At 25.5% G+C, this 19,677-nt stretch overlaps 1 long non-coding RNA gene across 3 annotated transcripts; it reads left to right on the top strand.

The window, feature by feature from the left end:
• The first annotated feature begins 1,966 nt into the window (after positions 1-1,966).
• Positions 1,967-5,866, top strand: LOC114127186 (uncharacterized). 3 transcript variants are annotated; one of them, XR_007603444.1, is made up of 4 exons: positions 1,967-2,228; positions 2,363-2,457; positions 2,593-3,757; positions 5,516-5,866. It is a non-coding gene; the product is annotated as an uncharacterized LOC114127186 (long non-coding RNA). The 3 variants fall into 3 exon arrangements; XR_007603443.1 differs by lacking the exon at positions 5,516-5,866 and having other exon boundaries at positions 2,593-2,731; positions 3,342-4,014; XR_003592662.2 differs by lacking the exon at positions 5,516-5,866 and having other exon boundaries at positions 2,593-4,014.
• The last annotated feature ends 13,811 nt before the right edge of the window (positions 5,867-19,677 follow it).

Below are 19,677 nucleotides of genomic sequence, written 5' to 3'. Positions count from 1 at the left end.
AGTAAATTAACTAAAAAAAAAGTAATTTTAGGTTAGTGTATGATAAAAAAATAAACAATATTCAATAATGAGCAAATCACAAATAAGTACCTATTAAATACTAAAATTTAAGACATCTACATTCCCAGAAACAAGAAGTTATACTGTCTTTTTAGTAAAACTATCAAAGATTAGTAGTATGGTTTTTAAAATAACCAATAATAATAATATAAAAATGTATTTTCTTCAATATATTGCTTTTAAATTAATATAAATTATAATTTATAATCTGATAACTCTATAGGTAGTCTTTATTCTTTATAGTTTATAGTATATTGAGTAAAGTAGGTACTGTATACCATCAGGTGATTCTTTTATCATGAATCCCACTCATTATTTCAAAATCTATTAACTTTATTGAAAATATCTTCTTATATAGGTAATTTACAGTCGAAAAAAAACAAAATTTTTTTTTAATGATAAAATTCATAATATTCATAAAATATAGTTTTAAATTCATATTTCTAGGCAGAATATTTTTGGAGTGCTTGAATACATAAAAAATCATAATTCAGATGAGTAGTCTATGAGTAAGTAATAACTAATAAGTATTTAAAATGTTTGTGAAAGCAACCAAGAGGTGTAGAGTAGTACGGAGATGGCCTGCAAAATAGTGATCTACTACTTTGCTCTTTTATAGGCCGGGGCTATACACGACGTATTATATCCGCTGTGTATAGCTACTCCGATATAAACCAATGCATTTTTAATTCGACGGAAAACGCCGTGGAATACATCGTACTATCGTAGCAATAATCAATAGAAACGGTACGTAATTGATAATACTGAATTAAAACACATATATATTGCATATATTATAGAAAAACCAATTCATTCATTTTAAAAGTGTGCCAAATTTAAAATAGGTAGATAGTTTGGTTTATCTCGTATTGGCTAAACAATCAGATCATTCCTTCAAAGTCCTTGACTCTTGACGTTGTATTTTAACATCCGCCTTCACAAATAATATTATATAATAAGTAATAACAATATAACGTTAGTTAAATAATCATTCGAAAAATTAATAATTTAGTTAGTTAAAATTGCTGTGAAGAAATATGTTTAGCCTATAGGTGATTAACGATTACAAACGCAAAAAATATCACTTAAATTTATTGGTGTAGGTACAATTTAAATTGTGTTTCAATTTCCAGGTTACTATTACATGAAACACTGTATTTATTAGTAATAATCAATAAAACAATAAGTAATAGGTATTGCAATTTTACAGAATTTTACTATTGAGCACTTGCTCCAAATTTCTCAACTATTTTCAATCGATGATCAAACCATTGATTGAAGTCTACTTACAATTGGCAAGTAAGTTATACATATTTTTTAGTGCCTAATCAATAAATTAAAATTAAAATTTATTATTATAATTTAATAATTTATTGTAAAGCTATTTATAATATAATATATTTATCAATGGTTCTATATTTTGAATATAATTAATTGTATTTTCACAATGTCTCCGGAAAATAAAATAAACACTAACTTATAAAATATTACTTAATAGTTAATATCGTATGGTTAATATACCTTAGAAAATATATATATATATTTTTTTCGAAATAGGTGGGAGGTGATTTGGTTTGCGAGCCTTAAACAGTTAAACCACTCGATTAACTGTCGAAAAACAGAAGAAATACTTTACAATGAAATAGTTATTACTATACCTAATTAGTAGGTAATATAATGTGTGCACTACTACCTGTAATTTTTAACTGAACCTTGTGACGTGTGCTGACTGTCAGTCGTTCCAGTACGAGTGTAACGTCGTAATGAATACCTATGTTTTCGTGTATAATAAACAATATAATAACATGTAAGCAAGTAGTAGTAAGTACTTAAAGTAAACAATAGTGCCCACACCCGTCTGACGGCATTAGCATTAAATTATTATGACTATTTTACACGCGCGGTAGCACGTTCGTCCGTCGCATTCGTATGAGTGGTGTCCGCGGTGATGACGGTGTCCGACAATCTGTGTGTACAGGGCACGTCTCACTGGTGACTTTTCTGTGACTTTTTTTGTTCTAACTCGTTAGTTTATTACCGCGTATTTGAAAACCAAATAAAAAAACTGAGACTAATTTTCAAAAAAAAGTAAATATTAGGTATACAATATACATATAAAAATGTAATTTTTAATTCGCATTCACGCTGTAATCGTTTACAGAGTTATGGTAACTATCAAATTTCAAATGAGTGTACTAAGTATAGTTATTTACTTTACAATAAAAATTCGCGTGTGCACTTATAACATTTGAATAAACTTTTATGTACTTTTCTTTTTTAGAAAATTAACAATTATTTGCAGGTATACACAGTAAAACACTCGCGCTGCATAATGAATAAACGATGACGACGTGTGCCGCATAAATGCATAATAATATAATATAATATTTATTATACGTAAGTAATTTTTGTACCATAATACTGCAGTAGAACCAAGACTTGTTTGAGTTTACAGCAGTGCCCGTATATCTCGCAATGATAATAATATTATAACCCCGTCGATAATACTTTTTTATCCATGGTCTGTTGTAGTTAGTACTTAGTAGTTGCCATCACTCGCCATCGGTGATTACAGTAAACACAGCAAGCACACATCCATAATAATCATAATAGGTATGGCAGTGCACGCTAAAGTTTCCAAAGTCGTATAGCCCGATAGGCACATCAGTAGGTATGATATGCTGTTTGATATGTTACGGTCTGTTTAAAACAAATACTATTTGTAAACGATATATTATTAATCTTACATTCTTACCTAATCCTAACCCTGTATCCATGGGCGTACGTAAACTGACCCCTGCGGTGGTTCTTAAAAAGGTTCGAATTAAAGGTTCTTGTGTGATGATAACTGATTAATTAGTAACTTTATCACATTTATATTATTAATAAATATTAAAACTGGCTTCATTTTTTTCATGTAAAATGTAAAAATGTTCGCTATCTAGTATAATATATATATCTATATGCATTTATTAAAGAAAAAGCCAGAGGCCGCAGGGGGGCCGCCCCCTCTCAATCCCCTTGATGATACCTATGAGGCTATATCTAAATGTTCCACTCCAATTTTGGATAATAGGTATATTTATGTATATAATAAATATATACAAAAACTTAATAATCAAAGTCGAACTTCTGTCTGCATGCAGTATATATACTTAAATAACTGTTTTAGATTTTATACCAGGCAGTGGACAATAGGTCGGAGAAAAATGTTGATAGACCATTTATACAATTAATGAATGTTTGTTACTTTATTCCTCGCATAATTTTTTTCATTTTAGAATACTAAGTAATATCAAGTAATACCTGTCTGGCTGTCTATTTCGCTGAATGGTGTGGTAGCGACCGTCGTTATTTTGTTTGTATTTCTCGACAGCTGTATTTAGATAAAAAATACTTATAAAATTAGCCCTACAAATTACCTACAAATTATAACGTAAGTACATACAACTTAAAACAGTCAATGATTCTAAATTATACTATTTATGTTGCAGAATAGTGTTTTATTAGTACAGGTAAAAAAAGTATTTAGTTATAATTGTTATAAATTATAATATATTTTTATAAAGACTTTTAGATTCTGAGCAGAGCAATGAATGTAATAGTTTTACAACGATTTTGCATTTATTGTATCAGCCATCACGTTTTGGAGCAGTAAAACTGCTTAAATATTGTGACTGGTTTTTGATACTATAGGGTAAGTTCTAGTACTTTTCTTAATAATATAGAAAAATAATAGATATGGTACAACGGGAATATGTAATATAAATATATGATTTGTACAATAATGCCCGTAATTGTTGATTTAATCGATTTTTTTTTGTTTTTGTAATTCAAAGTTAAATTACTAAAGAGTCTTGCATTTTTCAATGAATAATTAAATTAGAAATTTCTAGATATTATACAATTACAATTTTACAAATATTTTTACTAATTTTATTTTAAGTTATTTAAGAGAGATTTAACATTTTTAATTTTTTTTCCATTAATGTATTTCAAATAATATTATTCTCGATTTGAATATTTTGAATATTATTTTTATTTACATATTATTTACAACATTAGTATGATCAAAATACCTATTTAGATTAATTCAAATTATTTACACCATTTTACTGTAGTATTGACTTTTAAGTTATTTAGTTATAACTTCTAGTAATATTTTAATATTTAATAATTAATATAAATAAATAATATAATATATAATATATTGAATTTATTTTTATCAAAAATTAATTCAAGCTAGGTACTTTATTACTAACTAAAACATAAAAATTCAATAGTCTATAGCACTATAAATGTAGGTATAATGTCATATCCTTTAAAATATACACTATACAATACACTTATAGATGAGCGATGAACTTCTTTTTTCAGAATTGATTTTTGTCGTATTCAATGATTAAATATAATAAATTTATTAATTGTCCCTTACTTCAATGTTCGGTTTTACTCGTGTTAGACAGATTATAACAAGGGGCGCAATAAGATAAATTTATGAATGGTATGTATTGAACTCTTACTTTTTACAAAATATATAGGTATCATTATCATAATTTATTTCTATATATCATTTTCACATGTTATTTTCATACGTCCTTTCAATTTTGTATTGGTTATAGTTGATGTAAGACGAATCTTTATTATTTTTAATGTATAATACGTGCAATAATATACTATTATCATACGTGATGTGTGTGTATATGTATACAATATACATGTATAAGCTGTTACGAAGTAAAATATATATAATATATATACTATATAGTGTATATGCATATACAAGAATAGGACTTGATCGTTCCATTAATTATATGTATATACGAACATAAAAGTAGTAAATAAATTATAATAAATAATATGCGATACTCACTTAGATGATGCGTATATGTTTAATTTACTAATATGTTTAACAAATGAAAGAGGATGTCAGCGTAATATTTGTAGTCTCTCTTAGATACAAGCGTTACATAAATAAAATGCATTCACTTAAAATTAAATAAAATAAGTAAACTTGATTATTTAAAAAGTTATAAAGGAAAATATTTTTGAGGGTTTGACATATTAGTTTTGTATTTTTTTGTAACTATACTTTATATTTGACTTTAAAATGGTGCACCAGTGGACCCACTCTGCTGCATAATAGATATCGAATGAATAACTGAGATGGATGTGTGTATCTCAGTAAATTAAAAATAACGATTTTCAGCGAAGACGGTCTATCTACCTATTTCACTATAAGTATATTTCTAGTTATGTTTTTTGGTAAAGCAATTTATTTTAATATTATAACAATAAAGTAAGTTGAATTTATTTTTGGCGTAAAAATATCGCCACGAATACATTATATTAAATAAAAAGTATTGCCATGTACCTTATTTATGGCTATATACCTATATGTGTGATTAGTGATTACTGATTACAATCACAATTTTTTTTATTTTATTATTTTCAGAAAATATGATCATCAATTGTCAAATAAATATAAAAGAGCTTTTAAATGTTACACTGGTCAAAAAACTTATAATCATTAATATGCAGTTAGTATTTGAATGATTCATTAATAAATAAATCAGTGTACGTACTTTTTCCATTATAAAACCATACATTTTTGTCGCCAAAGCTTTGTATAGAGATGAATGCATAATATACAATATACATATAATATTTATAATTTAATGTTGAATTAGAATTAGAGTTATCAACTTATAAACTTATTGATGTCATCAATTAAATACTGTGTACATATTATAATATGATAAAAAATAATTTTTTTATATTTTTAATTGTAATAATTTCAATATCATCCAAGAATTAAGATATTTACTTAATGATCATAAGTAATTATAATTCATATCGTTATAATAATATTACTAATTATCATAATATTATTAATGCACGAGAACATGTATAAAAACAATAAATACTATTTGTAATTTTCAATTATTTTAATAATTTAGTTTAATTCATTATAACTTTAACATAATATTATAAGTAATGAAAATAACTTTATAATTTTAGTATCTAATATAATATAATATAATTTAATAATGTTTATTATTAATATATTATTTAACGTGATAACAATTTATTATAATATATCTAATAAATTAACAATGCGTGAATTATTATGTTTATTTGTCTACATTCTATACATTTAAACATTTTGATTTCTAATTTCCTTTATATAATATGAATATAGAAGATTGAAGTGCTTTATTTTGTAAACATTTAATGTTCATTATTATTATTCTATAGTTTAATAAATATTATAAAAGGCAATTATTTGCATTTTATATACATGGACACTAATAAGTTATTACATATTTATGAATAAGACAATAGGTACCTAAACTATTTGATGTTTCGATTAAAAATATCAGACAATGAGTATGAATTGTATTTGTCAACTCAAGAGAAGAAAAGATGAAGTCGATTTGAGTTAAAATTTATAAAATAAAACGCAATAGTTGGCGATAGAATAAAGTAAGTATAAAAATTAAAAAAACAGTTGCACATTTTTAAGAGTACGTCGTTCTTCATTCAGCAATGAAGAAAGTGTGCAGACACGCAGAGGACGACACCGAATCTAATGAGTACTTGCCGGCTGCGGCCGTTTACTATATACTACAGGCTACAGCGGTCTAATAGTAGTAAGTACCAATTATCAATTTTATTTCTTAAAAAAAAAAACAGGACTCACAGAATGTATTAAAATGTTATGATCCAATTCTACCTCACCTCTTCGGACATAATAGTATTATATACCTACGCGTAAATGTATATTTGGAGACATTAATACACTGTCGTTTTGGGTTGCGGACGTCATCGCCGTCTCGGTGTAGGTAGGCAGGTATAATAGGTACGTGTAGCCAAATTGGTTTTCGATATATACGTATAATATGTATATGTATATACGTTGTATAAATGTGTTTAGTAATAATAATAATATCTCTCGCGCGCGTGTTTATACGCTATATAACCAGTGTGTATACCGTGCGTGCGTACAGTGTTTTTTCCCTTTTACCGGGTTCGATTTAATGTATCAGCGGGCCCGGCCGGAGGCGCCAGACTATAAGCACATTGCCTTGTACCGAGCTAATGGACACGGTTATTAAAACAACGGGCCGTGAGGATTTCGCCGCCACCGCCGCCGCCGCTTTGGTATTATTATATTATTACACTCACACACATACATCCGTATAATATATATATGCATACAAACAAACGAGACAGTCTTTGAATCCATTAAAAAAAAAAAAAGTATTAAGTAAATATAAATAATAAAAAGAGACCTCCTCGCGTTTCGGTCACATATATATTTTCTCCGTGCGCATAAAATATGTCCGAGTTGCTATACCTATATGTATATTGTATATATATACATATATGTACCTATATATACTGTACCGCCGTGTATAGCTGTCCCTATATCATAGGTAATAATGCGACACTCCAAATTGACGTGACAATTTCGTCACGAACGGCACAAACTTACCTCCGATAATTACAATAATCATCATTTGTAGATTTTGTTAATAGCCGACTAATCCGGATGTTTAGCTTTTTTTTAAGGAATTTCGCTGTGCTCATATTATACGTCTCCTTTCCCCGCACATGCGATTTTCGATTGTTTTTTGAACTGCTATAGGTAATACGTTTTAGGCTTAGCTCTTAGGTACAGTTATAAAAGTGTCTATTACTTACTATTTATTAGTATCTAAGGAATTGCTTATTTATATGTATTTCGCCTTCGGAATATATTATACTATTATGAACACGGACACTCCGTCAAAAACTATTCTGATATGACGATATTTTCTAATAATATATCTATTCCTAAATTTTTCTCGACAAGACTAATATTGTGTAAATTATTGTATAAGCTATTTCGTAAGCCATAAACAATATATAGTAATAAATAATAATATTCTAATATTATTGTATTCATTTTAATTATTGGTACATTTACTTTTAAAATTTTTTTTTTTCTGTCCAAAATGATTAATATTGAAATACAAAATAGTATGTGTATATTGTTTATAGTATTTTATTTATACATTTATGATATAAGTACCTCTAACTATAAAATATGTCTATTTAAAAGATCAGAAATAGTTTCTATGATCGAAGGATATTTTACGACTCTTTCGGTTTTCGTGTATTTTTATGTGTGGTGTATTAAAATATACAACTGATAAATTTCCATAAAAAGTAATGGAATTTATAATAATAATAATAAATTATTATAGCATATATACCTTTCATGTTATTATTTATTAAAAGTAAAAAAAATAATTATTGCTTTTATTTTTTTTGCAATTATTGGATGTGTCTGTTGTATGTTGTTGTGAAGACGCATGCGTCTATTATGATTTATGGCTCATATTTCGTATATTTTATGTATGTATATTGTATATTATTAATTTTTAATTATTATTAAATCATTTTTCTTTTTGACCAATTAAATGAAAATAAATAAATTCTAGGATGACAAAAAATGAATAAGATTTTAAAAATAAAAAAAAATTTCTATTAGATTACATTAAAATTAAAATCAAGACAAGTATTCTTCAAACATATTTACTATAATATGTTGTTTTCTAAATTTATAATAAAAAAAAGGTTGTTTTAGTTTTTAAACTTCAGATCATCATTCTGATGTGTACCTATATAATTTATCACCTATGAATTTTACAACCTCAAGTACCTAAATAAGTAGGTACTGTATCAGTTTTCCTTATAATTTAGTTAAACGTATTATTTTACATAATTGTATGTATATTCGAATAGTATAACTATGAAAATTTTTTTTTTATATAAAATTGTTTAAATTGTTGATAACATTTATTTTGAACAATTACAATACTTCATTGGTTTGGGAAAATATAATTCTACTAATATATATGCAATAAAAACATCAATAACATTGCATTTAACTATATCTAAATATTCATCATCATGTATGTAATCGATTTTTGTATAATCCTATAATTCGTGAAAAATATATATGTTTTATTTAGAGCTCAAAATTATTATATATTAAACTATCATTATTATCATAAAATAAAATCCCATACAACAATAATTTTATTTTTATTTTTTTATTGAATGATTATTAGTAATAACTATTACCATAGAAAATTTGTTTAAAATAATTTCCTTACTTCAGTATTATTTTATATGATTTAAAAAGGATCTAACTTCTATAAGTTTATAATAGTTGTCAGTTACAATTATACTCTCTTAAATTGTCCATATTTCAAGTACACCATACGATATATACACTTTATTATTGTTATATATTTTATTAAAACTAGATTAAAATATCGATATTACAATTTTTTTCTGATACCGATAATATCGTAAATCTACACTTCGGTGTTTTAAAGGTGAATGCATTAAGTATTTATACTCGTTGTCTAGACAGACCATTTGTAGAAGAGACATCTAAGATTATTTCGGAAGCAATGTTTAATGTCCCCCTCATAAGTTTCACAAGAATTCCTGTTGGGCGGGCTTGAAAAGTGTTTTGTCGCCGAGGTCTCACTATACGTATACTTATTATAGTTATACCTACAGCGTTTCAGCGTGTATAGCTACACATAATTTTAAAATCGTAAGTGATAACAATGGTAGAAAGTATATATTATAGTAACACGTTTTTATTATACCAATGTATTTGTTAGGATGTGTTGGATTTGTCAGAAAACTTAAAAAAAATACACAGAGATTTAATAATAACACATTTCGTGTACCGCTACTTATTCATTATTTTTCCAGGTTGAATCGATTTTCTATGAACGTTTTATTAAAATCATTAATCATTTAATATATATAATACACAACACATATACACACACGTCCGTTTTATTATTGATCGAAGAGCGGCAGTTCTACAAAGTACAAAACACTCGACTCCACTTAAAAACCACTCGCCATAATTTTTTCATCAACTTTTTTTTTTCATTTTTTTTTTTTTTTATTCAAATTTGTTCTGGAAATTTTAATGCCCGCGATAAATCTCTCTGTCTTTATCGACATCTGTCCTTTCGTTATTCAATACACATAATATGCATATGCGCCGCTGCGGTATGTCGTTGTGGTTATGGCGTACATATTATTATATATAATATATACGTACTCGTGTAGTCGCGTGTAGTGTTGTAAACTAGTTTAGCAATGATATAATATACTGCGCTTTTAATGAAACCTCCGTGAAAATCTCGACTCGCTGCGCACACGGACGTTATTAACGAACGTCAGTCGGTCGGCGTGCACATGTATCTGTGTCCTGTGTGCGCTTGTGTTAACACGTGTAAATAATATTTTTGGACCACCGAAAACGACTCGGGTGTATAATAATATAATAATTGATAGGGGATTATTGTGATGCGTGATGTGTGTGCTATGGTGTCCCATATGCGTACTGCACATGGCCTAGGACAATACCCAGAAGCTAAACCAAAATACCAAATATTATATGTTTATGTTTAATATGATAATATATTATACTGTTCTACGGGGTTGATCTCTCTACATCACTTGAACGAGTAACACTCACTCGTGATGGTTATTATATTGTTATTACAGAAGATGGGTGTAGATAAACAGACATCGAAACGGGATAATCTGTTAGATAATGATAATTATGACCAATTATGTCATTACAAAAAAAAAAGAAAAAAACAGTAATTTATGCTTATTAGTATGTATGTATATATATGAATGTATATGTCATGATCTCTTATCGACGACGACTAAACGTTATAACGTATAACTATATAGTTATTAACATTTAACGGTTAGTAGTTACAAAAATGTACACTGATTTTATACTCAATCCTATATTTTACATAATTTATGTACCCATAGGTAATATTTATAAGTACTATTATGGCGTTAGTTTATTTATTATTATATACTTATATATCATCGTATTACCTTTAATAATATTTGTGTACGTGTAATTTAAAATCAACAAATTATTTGTATGATTAACTAGCTATAGAAAGAACACATTTTGAAGACACATTTGAAAACGTATGTGACTAAAATAATTTATAATTTAAATACACTTATTACATAATAATAATTATATAATCATTGATCGATGTATAATATTTCTTTGTCAGCTTCATAAAATTTTGTATGTGTTTTTCAATAAAATACCCGTTTCAATAACATTATTATTCGCCGATTACATTAATAATTTCGATTGAATAATTATTTATAAAAAAATGTCTTCGTGGTGTGTTTTTTTATTTTTTTGAATTGTTTTGTTATTTAGATAAATAATTAAGAGTAATGGAGATATTAATTGTAATGAACGTTATTTTATTCGTACGATAAAAAAAAATTGCATTGTTAATTAAAAATAAACTATTAACATAAATTCATTTCCTAATGTACTAAGATAGGTGATGATTTTTCTTGATGTATTGAATATTACTATGTTCTGCTATTTTTATTCTAATAACAGTATAGTATAGTAATAATAATTTCAATATAGATACTTGATAATTAAGTCTTATTAAAGACTATTCAGTATTCAACACCTAATACCTATGGGGCATGGGTACTCAATATGATTATTGATTTTATATTCGTGTTAAACTAAATTAAAATTTTCATATCATACAATGAATAAGGTAATCAATATAATTTAAAGACGAATTGTATATAAGTTTAATAGAAAAACCTCGTTTGCACATAATACAATTAAAAATATTAGATTAATTGTTTGTGTTCAGTGACATTATGAATCGATAAAATTGACAATAGCGCAGTGTAACTTAAATTTCTGGACTTATTTTATTCATAATTGACAGAATAAGAAATATATTATAATTATTTAGGGTTCACTGTTCTGTTGCGTCGTTATACTGGTTAGATTCAAAAATTTATTTTTTATTTTATATCTAATTTTATAATTATCGACAATAAGTACAGTCTTTTGAATTTTTACTTGCACTTTCTGAAAAACATAAATAAGTAATCAAATGAAGTCACCGACTGACTAACTAGTGTTAAGCTCGTTATGATACGGTTTCCCTGCAGCGTTTGGACGCAGAACCTAGTGTCAATTACCGGCCTGAACATTATTATGTCCATTTTTATCGTCAACTAGACGTCATGATGCTATCATATTGTTCCACTGTTTGTTACCGTAAGGAAACAATACTTTTAGAGAAAATGGCTTTTCGAGTTTACTCGTATTGATGAGGCAATAAAAATGATCTAAATCAAATATAGTTATGATTAAAGAATGCATGTAATAGTCTGTATCACGACAGATATAGAAAATCAATTTTCTCACGCTGTTGCCAAATTAATTGATTTGTAATGTTACTTACTGGATGCAAACAAGTATTTAACGTTATTTAGTTTTATTATGCATCATAATCGAGGTTTTTCTATTTAGGCTCTAACACCTACTCTCCTAATATAATATAGCTTAAAGGTATATATAACAATTATTATATCAAATAATAATTGAAAAACTGATAAAAGTATAAAAGTACCTACTTAAATGCCACTAGTTTTTTATGAATAACACAGCTTGAAATTTTTGCACATTTATGCAGCAATTTGCCATTCGGTGACATAAAAAATATTAAAATAAAACTTTTCATAATAAACACAAAATATTATGTCGAGTGCAGATTATAGACTTTGCAATTTATTTGTTATATTATCTATTAAAACATATCTAAAGCTTATACAGATAAGAATTTACTAACAAAACTACCTTCTTGATTAATATAATCGATAAAATAACAAACATTTTATTGTATTATATTATATTATATATTATTTTAAATGTATACAATTTATATATGTATAAAAAATTATAATAGACAAATAGTATGTTATAAAGTGATACATTTTTATTGCAATTTTTAAACTAAAATTGGTCAAGAAATTAAAGTTATAAATAGTTGTTATACATACATGTTAACTGTAAACGTTTTAATCTGTTTTAAATTAATTAATTTTAGTTGTTACATTATTAGTACATATTACTTTGAGTTTCACAATCAATTTACAGTACTTACTCCAAAGTACTGTTTCTGGAGAGGTTCTTCGACGAATTAACCTGACCTTTTATTATTTGTGCACTCTATACGTATTATATTACTAATGTATAGATTTGTGTATAATGCAACCATAACAATTTATAAATCAAAAAAATAATACACCACCCTTATATAGTTGTAGAAAAAATCATTGCTACATAAAACTTGATAGTATTCTTAAAGGTATATAATGACTAATGATGTATTATAAAACGAATTATTAGTAGTTTATATTAGTATATATTAGTATATTAAGTAATAGAATTAACAATTAATATCATATTTAGTAAATAGTAAAAATAAAACATCCGTTTCATAAAAAAAAAAATAATAATATTAGTTAAATTAATAACAAAGATGTACGATTATATCAATACTTATAAACACGAAAAATAGTGTATACCTATAATTTTTTTGAATCTTCTAGTCTTATGTTTAGAAAATATTATAGGATTTTGCAATATTTGCTATTTAAGATAGTGTATTAAAGCTCTGAGACTGTAGTGATATGATATTGTATTATGATAAGTGATAACGATTTTGTATACCTAACCTAAGATATTGTTATTATATTAAAATAAAGTCAGTACTAGTTTAGAAGCGTCTGTGTTCACATTACCACCATAATATATAATCTTCGTTTTTGAAAAAACCATTGCCATTGATTTATGTATAAATTGTATAAATTTAAAATAATTGTAGGTATACCATATTATGTACAGACTTATTCACATATTTACTTGGTTGTTGATTTTTATGATATGATAATTATTTTTGTTCGATTTGATTGCAATAATATTATAGTGAACGTTTTTCCATTAAAAATAAGTAAGTAAAATAATAAAAGAATAATAAAACTAACAACACCTTACTGTAATATAAATATACAACGAGAGAGCAAAAATAATAAAAATATCTTATGGTCGCCAATTGGTCCACCGCAGACTCCGCCTTACAATTATCAAACTTTATTCTTCCTTCTCTTTTCCACGATCATTATTTCCTGCCAGCCAGAATGCTCTTCAGAACCTGTTTTAGTCGATGGATAAGACAATAGAAGGCGAAAAAAATCCTAAAACGATGACGGCGATGTCATAATATACATACAGCGGTAGATATATTTATTTTAATATTATGAGTATATACCATCAGTAATATGCAGTATCACACTAATTAGTGACGGTAAACGAATTAAACCGCAATATGATGGGGCATTGGGGCTGATGGGTCGTTTGATTATAAAATATCAGTTATCAATATTAAGGATTTTAGGTTTCAGCTCCTAGGTTTTAGTGCATAATAGAAAATAAATTAATACATAATAATCTACCCATTCATTACATTTAATTGAAATAAGACAACAATATTTAGATGTAAACTTGGATTAGGAAACTCTTAGGACCATAAATTTTATTTTAAATCAAATATTATATTGTATGTAACATTCTCCTATATGACAATAAGAGGATGAGTGAAGACATACATACCTATCATATTTACACTTAACAGTATAGTTAATCAAAAGTTCGTTTACTGAATTTCTCGCTTTTAAAATTGGGATGTTATGTTAGCATAAATAGTTAATACCTATATATTTGTAATATTTTATCAATATAAATTATAACTATAACTTATTAAAATATAATATAGAAACTCAGAAATTTAACTTTTAATCCATACTGCTGCAGGAATACCTATTATGTTATTTTGGAATGGGAGGTTTGTGAACAACCTTGGTTTATAATGAGCTATCCAAATTTTTTTAATCTATGTATTATATTGTGAATAAATAAATAGTGTTGTATTCATTTTTAATTTGTGTATTTGTGTATTATTGATGTAAGTATATCATGCTATTGGATATTATATCATTGCATACGAAAAATAATTCTGAGCGTATAGACGGTTTATCAACATACATCTTTTGTTTTTTAAAGTAGGTACCTATATTTCATAAAATCTTTTTTGATATTGCAGCAAAGTAATTTATTTTAATACTACTTATTTGTAATGCGGTAGATTGATTTCATTTTTTTCCGAAAACATTGTATTTAATATACAATTAGATAATATTTATGATCAGCATAATAATTATAGTATACCTAGGTTTTTTACATAGGTAAATTTTTAACCAAATAAATAAAATAATAAAATTAATAGGTATCTAATATTAAACAGCTATTTTTGTGATGTAAATTAGTTAACTTCCTTGTGTAGATGTACCTTCAAGGTAACTTAAATGAACTAAGACCAATTCATTTCAAGTAAAAAAAAATGATCTATTTTTCTAGGGACACTCTATAGGGACATTAAACAAGATTCATCTCAGGACTTACTCTGAATGTTTAGGTGAATATTGTTTTTATCAAACGGGAAGCTATTGATGTATAGGATGTTTTACATTTTATTTTTAAACAATTTATCTAACCTATAGGTGCTGGCCACGTATAAAATATGAAGTTGAAACTTTATTTCGTAGTAGGTTATAGCTATTTTTTGAATTAAACGTTTCAGTAGCTTAATTTAAGTTCAATCAATCAATTAATTAATTAATCTATTTCCGGTTAGAAATAATTTCTATGTTTTATATTATATCCTCCTAAATTTAATAATAATTCAATATTATTTTGTATCGTTATTCGCCATATCGGTTAAATTATTTTAGAAAGACATGCACATTTACAACAGCGTACACAGTATATAATATATTATACTCTTGTTAAATAAAAACGTTGTAATACTGAATTATATTATTTTATAATTTTCAAAAAGTAATTTTTTTAAATAAATTTACATAAGAACTAGTAAGTTATGTAAGGATATACTTCTCTCTATAATAATTATACTTCTTTTTAAAAAATGTGTTATTCGATTATGCTTACCTATACAAGTTTGAATCTTATTTTATTTATTAAAGTATCTTAGTATTAAAGTGTTTAATTATGATTTAAAGTAGTCATAAATTGCTCTTGTTTGAAACATTGTTAATCAAAATAATTTTAATTGTAAAAGGTACTTTGTGAAAATGTGAGCAATACGCTAATACGCATATCGAATTATATAATCGAATTTTATATAAATGCAATTTGATATTATACCTATACTGGCTATACTGTACAAACGTATTATGTATAAAGATAGATAGTAATATTATATAGTACGAGTATATTAGAATAATCACTTTTATTCAAAATATATTAAATTAATGCGAAGTACGTTTAAATGTGTTTTGCTTGATAAAAAGTAAACAATCTGATGAATATTATAAATACCTATCTAGTATCTATATTTTATATTATACTTTTGAATATATTAATATATTTAGAACTCAATGATAATACGTCATGATTTGGGTGAGAACTGAGGAGTGAAAAATGTTTTTAAACTTGCATTATATGATCATTTAATATTTTAATCTGATAATTTATTAACTGATTCATCACATTTAGACCAGACATAATTATAAGCTCATCTATAAATAAGATTAAATTTTTAGTGATAATGAAAGTCGCAATAAACTTGTAATATTATTTTAATATAACATTATTGGTATTATAATTTAACTAATACATTGTTCAATATAAAAATATGAATTTTTTTGGTATCAAGAATCGTATAGTTATTTTAATTAATTATTTTATAATTTATCTTCATCACAAAAAGTATATATTATATATTTATATAGTTAATTTATTGAATACATTATACATTGTATTTTCTGTGTATTTATATAGTTATGTTTAACATTTAGATATTATATACCTATATTCAATCTTCAGTTCATTGGTCAAATAATTAGGTTTTGATTTAAGTGCAACACAATTATTTATACATGTAAATACAGATAGGTTTCATTTTAAATTATAACAACCTAAATCCTGTAACTATAAGAACAGATTAATTATATCAGAAATTAATGCACCTAATTTAATGTATAATATATCTATTCAAAACTAGTTTTACTCTTAGAAGATCGGTTATACATTATTTTATGGATACCAAAGTAAAAAAGTAAAATATTTTTTATTTATAATTTTAATTTTGGATTTTGATATAAATGTATTGATTTTACAATGTGTGTTATTTATTATTTTTTTTTGTGTGTCTATAATCGTCTTTTAGGGCAGTAAAAATACTACGGATTTCTGATTGTGGGCAATTTCAAGTAAAAAATTGAATCTTGTTAATTCTTTGGGAATCAAAAATAAAAAGAATCTTAGTACTTCTCAAAATAATAATAAAAAAAAAAAAAACAAAAAAAAATTAAAGAAAACGGGGAATTTTTACGTGAAATAAGTAGGTATTCATTGAAACTGATTTTGTGTTTTTGGTTAGGTAAATTCTTTAAATTTTCGGTTTATTCATATGTGCTTGAAATTTTTATGTTTATTATTAATTATTATATTTTATAGTTTTATACACTACACGACATTTTTAAGTACAATGTTTTTGACAAAAATTAATTTAATTCGCGTCTTTCCTTTTTACTTTATAACTTACGAGTATATTAGGTAAATTAATACAATTTTGTATTTTGATTGTTATGTTAGTGATAATATGGTGATATCGGAAACCATCATACGTATAATTAAAAGTTTTAAAAATTAGTTATTTTGTTTTTCTAAATATACAACTCTATAATCTATTTATAGGGGAAAATAATTTTTATATTAAATATCTTGTTATCGTGTTATATCGCAAAAAATTAAAAAATATAATTATGATGGTTGTATTACATCACATTGCAGCGGTGCACGTGGTAAATATATATTAATAATAAAAATAAGACACGTACTATAAATTATAATGCTTATAATAAACTTACATCAAAGATTATAGATTTTAATCTTGTGCAAAAATTAAAGAATTTTTGATATTAAACATACTTAATATACTTTAAATTTCACTGAACATTATTAAATAAAACTTAACAAAAATAAAATGTATATTTAAAAAAAAAATTTTTTTTATCTTATTAAACCGAAATCATCATAACAGAGAATACATTTTATACGTTATTTAATTGAATATTAATTCACACTAAATATTTTACTTTCACTTCTATTTAATTAATTAATGACATCGAATTTGTTTCTAAGTTTTTTCCTCCGCAATACTCTTTTAGCAAACTATGTAGGTATTTGTTCGGTATTGTTTTTTATTGTTTTTACGTGACCTAGTTAAGATAAAATATGCGCACGTACCCATATGTATTTATGTTTTTGTTTGACATGAAAAATAATCAAGTTTATACATCACTAATACCATTATAGAGCGGTGGTCGCTTAAATATCAAAATATTCATTATATTTTCATACAAAGCTTATAGCATTCACTTCAGACCATGCTGTATAAATCTATTTAAACTTTAGTAACACCTATTTAGGTGGAATAATTAGCAAATGAGCCTCCACTAATGTTTATGTTGAACGAACGCCCACAGTTAAAATGACCTAACCTATATATACATTATATTTTATGCTCGTATTATCTACCTCGAAGCTAACATAAGGTAACATTTAAAAACTTTTTTATATTTTTTTTTTTTTGATACAACGGAAATTGAAACTAATGATTTTTTTTTACGTTGGTTGCTAGTGTTTTAATTTAAATTATTTTACTTTTCATTAAAGGTCCTGTCAATTTTATGATATCTATACAATATATTATATTGTATTATATTATAATACTTATAGTAATGCAGTTCTCTATGTGATTACATTATCAAGAAGTCTGGATATCTATGCTATATAGTCCCAAGTTAATATTTTGATTAGTTTTATAAAAAAAAAAACCAATTAAAATTTCATCTTATTTCTTTAGTATAAGTCATAATAAGTAATTAACCTGCATAATATACACATATTTTTATTTTCGGTCCATATTCATAGTTTCTATATTACATTCATCTTGATTCTAGACTATGATTTTAAACTGTACAAAGCATACGTATATAATAACTTATAGACTAAACAATATGTATACTATTCACTCTGTGTAATGTATAAAATAGTTAAAAATGTCATAAAATATATCGTATAGGTACGTACCTATATCAACAACATTGTTATTGTATTATCAGAGTCCTCGGTGGCTCGGTCTTTGTTTAGCACTGATGATGACAACATCGTTAGCGAACACGTACAAGTACTATTTATATATTATTTTCATGTATAGGGTACGCAAATATATTTTCAAATGCATACAAAACTAATTAAATAAATTCTGAAATTATTTGTATTTAAATAATTTGAAAAAAGTATTACATCACACACATACGATTTTTGATGTGAGCAAAGTATTAAATATTTTGGAAGTTGGAAATAAAACATGAATCAGGAAAAATTAATATCCAGATATCCTATAGCATAATAAGTATAATATTTTCATAAGTATAATTATTTAAATTGGGCAATAGACTCGAAAAAATGTCATATTATTAAAGAAACGTCCATAAATATTATGTAAGACTAATTACATTTTTGAATACCTAAACTATGCTATTCATTGAACTGTAAGCGGAATATGTCCTATTCCT

Source organism: Aphis gossypii, chromosome 1 (genome assembly GCF_020184175.1).
Source record: "Aphis gossypii isolate Hap1 chromosome 1, ASM2018417v2, whole genome shotgun sequence".
Classification (NCBI taxonomy): Eukaryota; Metazoa; Arthropoda; class Insecta; order Hemiptera; family Aphididae; genus Aphis; species Aphis gossypii.
The sequence above is the reverse complement of the archived record's forward strand: the minus strand, read 5'-3'. Positions and strand labels throughout refer to the sequence as shown.